The sequence below is a fragment of the Salvelinus namaycush genome, chromosome 25, assembly GCF_016432855.1.
Source record: "Salvelinus namaycush isolate Seneca chromosome 25, SaNama_1.0, whole genome shotgun sequence".
NCBI lineage: Eukaryota > Metazoa > Chordata > Actinopteri > Salmoniformes > Salmonidae > Salvelinus > Salvelinus namaycush.
In genome coordinates, this window is record NC_052331.1 from 8,183,947 (window position 1) to 8,194,587 (window position 10,641).

The following is a 10,641-nucleotide window of genomic DNA, read 5'->3' on the forward strand; positions in this document are numbered from 1 at the left end:
GTCTAGCTGTTCCAATAGACTGCCAGTCATTGCGCTGACGCTAGTTAATAACTTCCTACAAACTGCACGCAGAGATATAAAAATGGTATCCATGAGTTCATCTGACTCTGGGTAAGTAGAGAAAGGGCTTGATTGCCAAAATCTCGCACTATCCCTTTAAAAACCTCTTCTGGATCTTACCCCCCTTTTTCTTTTATCACCTAAAATGACATACCTAAATCTAACTGCCTGTAGCTCAGGACCTGAAGCAAGGATATGCATATTCTTGATACCATTTGAAAGGAAACACTTTGAAGTTTGTGGACATGTGAAATTAATATAGGAGAATAGAACATATTAGATCTGTTCCATCTTTGAAATGCAAGAGAAAGGCCATATTATCAGATAGGAGTTTAGGCGCAATTTAGATTTTGGCCACCAGATGGCAGCAGTGTGTGCAAAGTTTCAGTCTGCCAGGAGTTTTTCCAAATGAGCCAAATTCATCAATTGATACATCTTCAAGTACATAACTATAGAGAACATACAAAATGCTATGGTAATAAAAAAAATTAAGTGTACACCCTCCCAGGAATGTCATACATGATGGATAATTAGCTTCCCTACAGAAAAGACACTAACCTTCACACATCTAGATGTAGTTCCTACATTTGAATATAAAAATGGATTTATCAAACAAAACTATGCTACATTTTATCTCTGGGACCCTCAGGATGACAAATCAGAGCAATGTTACTGAATGGAAGTACATTATTTACCTTCAGAGGTGAATGTATCAAACCAATTGCCATGGTAAAAGCGTTTTGTTGTGCACTCTCCTCAAACAATAGCATTGTATATTTTCACTGTAATAGCTACTGTAAATTGGACAGTGCAGTTAGATTAACAATCATTTTAAGCTTTCTGCCCATATATGTCTATGTCCTGGACTGTTACTTACAACGTCATTCTAGTCACATTAGCGCACTTTAACAACAACCGTCCCGGTTTAGGGACACCGATCCCGTAGAGGATAAATTCCATAAGCTACATTCTTCCTTTCTGTACAATATGGCACATTTGTTACACAATATTGAATCTCAACAACGTTAATCTCAAACATATAGGAATTCATTGAAATAAACTAGTCAAACTGTTCATCTGCTACATTAAAAGCCCAAATCGGTCATATTTTTGCCAGGTGAAAGCAGAGTCCACATACAGCTTTTCCCTTTTGCAGGTTTTCAGTATCTTTGGTCCCGTATATCAGTAAATTGACCCCACATCATCTGTAGGATTAGATTGCTGATGTAGTACTGGATTCAGCTGGGAGAGTGCCACAGTCAGATGAGTACCAAGAGTAGTTACTGTAAAATGATGGGGCGCTTGTGTTCGGAGGCATATAGTCCCGCTCTTTGCTTATCTCTGTAATCCTGTGATTCTGGGGGCCCCAGTGCACTGCTGTTGGTCGAGGAGAGCTGCTGGACCGAGGGGAATCACCTGCTGTCCTGGTGGCATCTGCCCGTTTCTCCACAGCTTCTTCAACTTGGAGCGACGGTTCTGGAACCAGATCTTTACCTGGGAGAGGAGTAGACATGCAGAAGTATAGGTGATGTTTGAAATTCCCATCATATGTACAAGCGCACTGCTACCTCCAGTCAAGTACCTTACATCACCAGCAAGGATATTACACTTATATACAGTGCACCTACATACAGTTGAAGTCGAAAGTTTACATACACTTAGGTTGGAGTCATTAAAACTCGTTTTTCAACCACTCCACAAATTTCTTGTTAACATATTATAGTTTTCGCAAGTCGGTTAGGACATCTACTTTGTGTATGACACAAGTAATTTTCCCAACAATTGTTTACAGACAGATTATTTCACTTATAATTCACTGTATCACAATTCCAGTGGGTCAGAAGTTTACATACACTAAGTTGACTGTGCCTTTAAACGGCTTGGGAAATTCCAGAAAATGATGTCATAGCTTTAGAAGCTTCTGATAGGCTAACTGACATTATTTGAATCAATTGGAGGTGTACCTGTGGATGTATTTTTTTAGGCCTACCTTCAAACTCAGTGCCTCTTTGCTTGACATCATGGGAAAATCAAAAGCAATCAGCCAAGACCTCAGAAAAAAAATTGTGGACATCCACAGGTCTGGTTCATCATTGGGAGCAATTTCCAAACGCCTGAAGGTACCACGTTCATCTGTACAAACAATAGTACGCAAGTATAAACACCATGGGACCACGCAGCCGTCATACCGCTCAGGAAGGAGATGCGTTCTGTCTCCTAGAGATGAACGTACTTTGGTGCGAAAAGTGCAAATCAATCCCAGAACAACAGCAAAGGACCTTGTGAAGATGCTGGAGGAGACAGGTACAAAAGTATCTATATCCACAGTAAAACGAGTTCTATGTCAACAACCTGAAAGGCCACTGCTCCAAAACCGCCATAAAAAAGCCAGACTACAGTTTGCAACTGCACATGGGGACAAAGATCATACTTTTTGGAGAAATGTCCTCTGGTCTGATGAAACAAAAATAGAACTGTTTGGCCATAATGACCATCGTTATGTTTGGAGGAAAAAGGGGGAGGCGTGCAAACCGAAGAACACCATCCCAACCGTGAAGCATGGGGGTGACGGCATCATGTTGTGGGGGTGCTTTGCTGCAGGAGGGACTGGTGCACTTCACACAATAGATGGTGTCATGAGGAAGGAAAATTATGTGGATATATTGAAGCAACATCTCAAGACATCAGTCAGGAATTAAAGCTTGGTCGCAAATGGGTCTTCCAAATGACCCCAAGCATACTTCCAAAGTTGTGGCAAAATGGCTTCAGGACAACAAAGTCAAGGTATTGGAATGGCCATCACAAAGCCCTGACCTCAATCCCATAGAAAATTTGTGGGCAGAACTGAAAAAGCATGTGCGAGCAAGGAGGCCTACTAACCTGACTCAGTTACACCAGAGCTGTCGGGAGGAATCGGCCAAAATTCACCCAACTTATTGTGGGAAGCTTTTGGAAGGCTACCCGACACATTTGACCCAAGTTAAACAATTTTAAGGCAATGCTACCAAATACTAATTGAGTGTATGTAAACTTCTGACCCACTGGGAATGTGATGAAAGAAATAAAAGCTGAAATAAATCATTCTCTCTACTATTATTCTGACATTTCACATTCTTAAAATGAAGTGGTGATCCTAACTGACCTAAGACAGGGAATTTTTACTAGGAGTAAATGTCAGGAATTGTGAAAAACTGAGTTTAAATGTATTTGGCTAAGGTGTATGTAAACCTCCGACTTCAACTGTATGAAATACATTTAACTTAATTAAAATAATACTATTTAAAATCCTCCATCATGGTCAGAAAACGAACATAGCGCACCTGTGTTTGTGTGAGTCCCAGTGACGCGGCGATCTCCGCGCGTTCAGGTAGCGCCAGATACTGCCTCATTCGGAATCTGCTCTGGAGCACACAGAGCTGCAGGCTGGAGTAGATCGTTCTAGGCTTCCGGACTTTCTTTGGATTTCCCTTTACCATTCTGACTTCTGTCTCCTTCTCTTTCGCTGAGAAAATGTGTATGATCATTAGCAGGCCTGTCATTAATCTTGGTTAACACAGAACTAAAATATTGTGTTATTTGGTTTGTTCACGAGAGATAAGCCTATCATTGATTTTCACAATGTAGCCTGTGCACTAGGTTTAAAACAAAACCTGGCATAAAGAACTAACACAATGTTTCTGAAAAGTACAGAAATTGCCACATCATAGGCTACTAAAATGAATAGGCTAGTAGGCTAGTATAGGCTAGTCATAAAAGGAGAGTTTTGGCTTTGACTTTCTAACTGTTCTGCCCTCTCCACTTAATTTACTGCTGCCTTGCTCTCACGTGTGGATGTGCATAATTGTGCTTAATTGCCTGTTATTGATATATCCACATTTTGGAGCAGACAGTGTAATTTAATGATCAATATGTACCATTCTGACATCTGGATCCTTCTCATCTTTCTGTGAGAAAGAACAAATAGCTTTATGTTCGTCTTCTAAAAAGGAGTGTATTGCCCATTAGCTGTCAGGTTTGCATGTGCCTGTGCGTAATTAATGCATACAAACTTGGGAGCAGAAAACGGTGACATTCAGTGATCATGGGCACAGCCACACTGGAATAAACAGGTTCGATTATACAATAGATATAAATCACGTTACGCACCTGTGTCCGTGGTGAGAGATGAAGAGCCCGTATATGATCCATAACAATCGTAAGAGTTTGGGAACCCAAACTCATAAATCTCGGGACTGTAGTGCCCGTTATTACCATTATAACCATCACCAGGAAGAAACGAATTGATGTCGAACTCGAGCTGATGCAGTTGGTCAGGGAAGAAATTTCCCCCTGTGGCGGTTGAAATCTGTAAGGTTGGAGATTCCTGTGATTCGTGCATGCTGTAGTGAGTTGATTGCATAGCTGTGGCAACAGTCTAAAGTTATGGCACCATATCCCTATGCAAACCTGTGCGAAGAATTGCCTACTAGGATAATAGTCCTCCAAGGAGAATTCTATTCAAAATGTTGTTCTCCAATGTTCAAGTCTCCATTGATTGCCTCCCCTTCATAAATTGATCAGATTGCCCAAAGTTATTGTGATAGCCCGAATTGTAAATAATAAATAAACCGCTCTTCTGTTTTTAGTCCATACTGTAGCCTGTATGTGGTTGAGTGGTGTCATCTTCTGGTATCCAGGACCCGGAATGAGTGAAGCTTCAGGTGTCTGCTCGTCTGGATGAGACGGTCTGTGGTATGACTAGTCTGGTGTGACATGAGACGGGTGGGCAAGAAGCCAAAGAAAAATCTCCTTGACAGTGTGACACCTTGTGCACCTCGTCTTCAAAACCCTTATCATACAGTCTATATTGACAAATGTTTTATATTTATTCATTTTGGGGGGGGGGGGGGATAGGAATGGATAACGTAAACTTTTTCACGCAAATAATGTTGAAGGCTTTGGATATTTGTAGCGCGCTCTCCGCTCGAACTCACCTTCAGGTGGGCGAGAGGTGATGGCGGCATCTGGCGGTCTTCGTGTGATACTGCTACTTCCCGCCAAACACTTCCCCACCCTGTACACGCTTGATAATTACCGATGGCGCCAGTGCTCACCCACACAGGTGAGCAAAACAACCATTACAGCTGACTGAGATGACAGGGGGTATATTTACACTCTGTGTGTGCCCACCACGCATTATGTCTTACCACCTACTCAACTGTAAATACACTGAGTGTACAAAACATTAGCAAGAGCTTCCTAATATTGAGTTGCACCCCCTTTCACCCCCAAGAACAGCCTCCATTCGTTGGGTCATGGACTCGATAAGGTGTCAAAAGTGTTCCACAGGGATGACTCCAATGCTTCCCACGGTTGTGTCAAGTTAGCTGGATGTCCTTTGGGTGGTGGACCATTCTCGACACACACGGGAAACTGTTGAGCGTGGAAAAACCCAGTGTTGCAGTTCTTGACACTCAAACCGGTGTGCCAGGCACCTACTACCATACCCCGTTCAAAGGCACTTAAATATTTTGTCTTGCCCGTTCACCCTCTGAATGGCACACACACACAATCAATGTCTCAATTGTCTCAAAGCTTAAAAGTCCTTCTTTAACCTGTTTCCTCCCCTTCATCTACACTGATTGATGTGGATTTAACTAGTGACATCAATAAGGGATCGTAGCTTTCACCTGGATTCACCTGGTCAGTCTATGTCATGGAAAAAGCAGGTGTTCTTAATGTTGTGTATACTCTGTGTGTAAATCATGATCAACAGCAGTAACAGTGGGGCATAGACTAGGCTAGGCTGCCTCTCAATAGTCTAAAGTTGCTTCCTCTTCTTCATCTGCCTTGATCTGAAAACACAGGCTAGGTGAAAGCAACAAGGTGGATGCCCACCAGGAATTGATCATCAATTGTCTAGTTCCAGGTCGTTGCCTTCACATCAGTGTTGAGTCATGGGGATGGGTTTAGGACTACTGTACCTGTTAAGGCACGTAACTGGCCAGTAGATGGCACTGCACTGCTATTTATGTAACTGGCCAGTAGATGGCACTGCACTGCTATTTATGCTCCACACTGAGTGTGAAGGAGTGACATTGACAACTGTGTGTGTGCCACAGCTTCTACCAACATGTCAGGATCTTGGCATGTGGTCGTGCACTCACCATATTTCCACAGGGCCGCTGGTTCAAACCCAGTTCTGGCTGTTCCCTCCCTACAGTGTGTTGTTTAGGAAAAGTTTACTGCTACTATATTATCAAAGCAAAGTTGTGTAAGCCAAACGTATGTTTCAAATCAATCTTTACAGTTACCCAGAAACACCAAGAATCTATTGCAGGGCAAATTCCTGGAATAGTTGAGAGGCTGTGGGTGCATCCTTCTGTTCTCTCTTCTGGTCCCAGGTGGCTTTGATAAAGCATTAGAAGTGTGTTCAGAGACTATCCAACCAGAGCTTACTGTATTGCTGAATAACAGATCAGGGACATCTTACCTTACACACACACACACACACACACACACACACATACGCATACATATACACTGAGTGTACAAAACATTAAGTAGACCTTCCTAATATTGAGTCCCCCCTCCCACCCACACACCTTTGCCCTCAGAACAGCCTCAATTAGTCGGGCCATGAACTCTACAAGGTGTCGAAAGCGTTCCACAGGGATGCTGGCCCATGTTGACTGCAATGCTTCTCACAGTTGTGTTAAGTTGGCTGGATGTCCTTTGGGTGGTGGACCATTCTTGATACACACGGAAACTGTTGAGTGTGAAAACCCCAGCAGCGTTGCAGTTCTTGACGCAAACCAGTGCGCCTGGCACCTACTATCATACCCTGTTCAAAGGCACTTAAATATTTTATCTTGCCCATTCACCCTCTGAATGGCACACATACACAATCCATGTCTCAATTGTCTCAAGGTCTAAAAATCCTTCTTTAACCTGTCTCTTCCCCTTCATCTACACTGATTGAAGTGTATTTAAGAAATTACATCAATAATGGATCATAGATTTCACCTGGATTCACCTGGTCAGTCTGGGTCATGGAAAGAGCAGGTGTTCTTAATATTGTGTACACTCAGTATGTGTGTGTGTGTGTGTGTGTGTGTGTGTGTGTGTATATATATATCACTGCAAGATAGGGATGACTATGACACAGTAATTTGGCGGTTTAAGGTGTGGAAAACAGGAAGTGTGTCAGCACTGATGCATAAAACCTTTACTCTGGTGTAGTACAGTCAGACCTAACAGAGGATTATGTTGTGGATCATTCATTTGCTATTCAATATTTTATCAAATGAGAATGTGAGCTGAGTGTGATGTGAGAGTTTTGCTTTGACCTGCTATGGACAATCCTTACAGTATGATTACAGTATCCCGAGAGTGGAGTATGTTGTGTACATTATCTCGACTTTGAGGGAATTGTACCCAGGCTTACTGTAGATAAATATTTGACCAATTAACTTTGTGTGTGTGTGTGTGTGTGTGTGTGTGTGTGTACCTAGTGCCAGTCATGAGTGAGTGTGTGTGTGTTCTTATGCTCCTGTCAGTGTGCCAGCTACATAGGTGTGTTCTTCCTGTGGGAATGACCGGATCAAATAAAGGAGTTATTCTGCTTGTTTGTTCTCCCTGTGCAGGTTCACTCATCTCTATAACGTAGGAATCTGGTCCATGCTCAGTTATCTGTAAATCAAGGGATTTATAGATCAGATTATGACATTACCTCAGCAGTGCCTCGCTAAGGAGAAGCAGAGTTCCCTTCTGCTGAAAAGATAGGATGAACAAGTGTAGTGAATGAGTGTGTAAATAATATTAAAACATATCAGATGTTACGTATGTTTCAGCATGGCCTGTCTCAACTAATGCTTTTTTCCTTGTCCGATTTTGTAACGTTTGTTGAAACAGTGTAAAACAAACTTCTTCTTCTTATTTTTTTGAACATTTTGTTTCTTGGTTTTCACAACGTTCAATCAAAACTGTCATGTGACGTTCAATAACAACATGACAAGCACAGCAAATGAAACATACAGCGTACAGATACATCACACAGGCATATTATACCATACAATAACACCTGCATAGACAGTATATACCGACACACCATTCTAAATGTTACCTCAGATCACACACCCATACGCACAACAATAAAAACAAAGTTCCCGAACAAAACAATTTGGCAAACTTTAACATAGTATGTGGTTTTGGGGAGAACCCGCCACAACATTTTCATTTTCAACATTTTCTTCTGGTCAACTGGTTTCCTCAGTAATGTGCGGTATGTTATCTCGTTTGGATAAGATAACAGGGTGGTGTCTTCTACTTCGCTGTGTTTCTAAGAGAGTAATAGTCGTATCCCCGTACAGTCAGTTCCTGTGAATAAGTTAGGTAAATAAAAAGGTTACTGTGCTGCATCTGGCAGACTTGTGGATGGAGGTTTGGACCGTGACACGCAGAGCTATGGGGTTGCACTGAGAATCACTGGCCGCCAGGGGAATAAACCCGTCAACATGATTTACATCTGCTGAGGACAGGAGCCAAAGCTCAGCCATGGTGTTTGAGGAGAATTGTGTGTTTGTGTTGACCTGTGAGGGGGAGAGAGGTGAGAGAGAAAGGGTGAGATGGACAGGGAGGAGTAGGTTTGGCTGGGATGGCTTGAGGGAGGAACGTTGATTTTTGGGAGAAATGGGGAAGGGTTAGGGTGTGTTTGGAGGAATGGGTGGGTTTTGGGAGGGAGAGGGAGGGAGGAGTAACTGCAGGGTAAGGGAGGGGCTTGGTGAGGTTTTGGATTGCGATTAGTGGAATTCTTTCTCTCGCTCTGTTTTTCTCTCTCTCTCTGCATGTTGGAACAGATTCTCTCCTCTCTGCGCTGTTTTCTCTCTGGCCCCTTTTTCTTCATGTTTCGGTGAATGACAAACACACATTTTGAGATTCAAATCACATTTTATTTGTCACACACGCCGAATACAACAGGTGTAGACTTTACTGTGAAATGCTTACTTACGAGCCCTTTCTCAACAATGCAGAGTTAGAAAGTTTTTAATAAAAGAAGCTAAATAAAAAAGTAAATAGTAACACAAAGTAACAATAACGAGACTATATACAAGGAGTACCAGTACAGAGTCAATATGCAGGGGTACGAGGTAGTTGAGGTAAATGTACATGTAGGTAGGGGTAAAAGGTGATTAGGCAATCAGGATAGATAATAAACAGAGTAGCAGCAGCGTATGTGAAAGTGCGTCTGTGTGAGTGTGTGTGGTGTCAATATGTGTGTGTGTTGGAGTGTCAGTGTAGTATGTGTAAAGTGTAAGGGAGTCAGTGCAAAATATAAAAGGCAGTCAATACAAATAGTCTGTGTGGCCATTTGATGAACTGTTCACTAGTCTTATGGCTTGGGGGTAGAAGCTGTTCTGGAGCCTTTTGGTCCCAGATCCTCAGCGATGTGGACACTGATTAAGTCGATGCTCCCGACCCACTCCACTTCAGCCCTGTCGATGTGAATGGAGGCGTACATGCCCCTCCTTTTCCTGTATTCCACGATCACCTCCTTTGATTTGCTGACGTTGAGGGAGGGGCTGATGTCCCGGCAACACACTGCCAGGTCTCTGACTTCCTCCCTATAGGCTGTCTTATCATCGTCGGTGATCAGGCCACCTACCACCGTTGTGTCATCGGCAAACTTAATGATGGTGTTGGAGTCGTGCGCGGCCAAGCAGTCGTGGGTGAACAGGGAGTACAGGAGGAGGGTCAACGTGGTGGATGTGTTGTTGCCTACCCTCACCACCTGGGGGCGGCCCACCAGGAAGTAGAGGATCCATAGATTCACAAGAACTTTGGGGCGTGTCAGTCATTGCTCAAGTGTGGAGAAGTGTTTACTCAAGGTGGGTCAAGACCAGTTCGTCTAGGGTCACAGACTAGTACTAGGTTATGATTTTGTCCTTAGTTGGGTCACAACCTTGGGGTACAACCATGTTGTGTGAGCTCATCACCGACTCCACTGGCCCACTCAGTGGTATGGGTAAGCATATGTTGTTCTCACACCCTGGAATGAATGTACAGTTGTGCATAAGCTCTGGGCATTCTGCATACTGCATGCCTAAGCTCTATATGATCCATATGACAGACCCTGGTCACGTGTGTCTAAGCTCCAAATGACAGGGGGAGGATTAACAGAGGATGTTCCCCGTCTCAGTGGGCAGATACAGCTGCTCTGGGCAGGAGGAGGCACACAGTTCTCCCTATATAGAGGGGCACCAGCTATAGAATTAGGACCAAATAGAACAGACATTCCAATTCACTGCAATGTTCTACTGTAGCAACCTCGCTCCAAACATTAAGGCAGAGACTATTTATGCGAGGGAGATCTATCTCTGCTTTCATAGGGAAGAACTCAAAGCATAAATGGTTACATGTCCCTTATATAGTGGGAGGTGATAACACAATCATATTGTTTACACAACAGTTATTTGATACAAGCAACAGTTCCAGAACACAATGGCCTTGTGTTAGGGTGCAGACATAACATGAGTCTATGAAAGGCGTAACATCACAGTCCATCGAAGAACATTAGCATAACCCTTTAGAAGTTATAATGGC

The 10,641-nt window shown here is 43.0% G+C and overlaps 1 pseudogene; it reads right to left on the reverse strand.

Annotated features, from left to right (window-relative positions):
* Positions 1 to 1,395: 1,395 nt before the first annotated feature.
* On the reverse strand, positions 1,396 to 4,438 carry LOC120020591 (annotated as a pseudogene).
* Between the last annotated feature and the right edge of the window lie 6,203 nt (positions 4,439 to 10,641).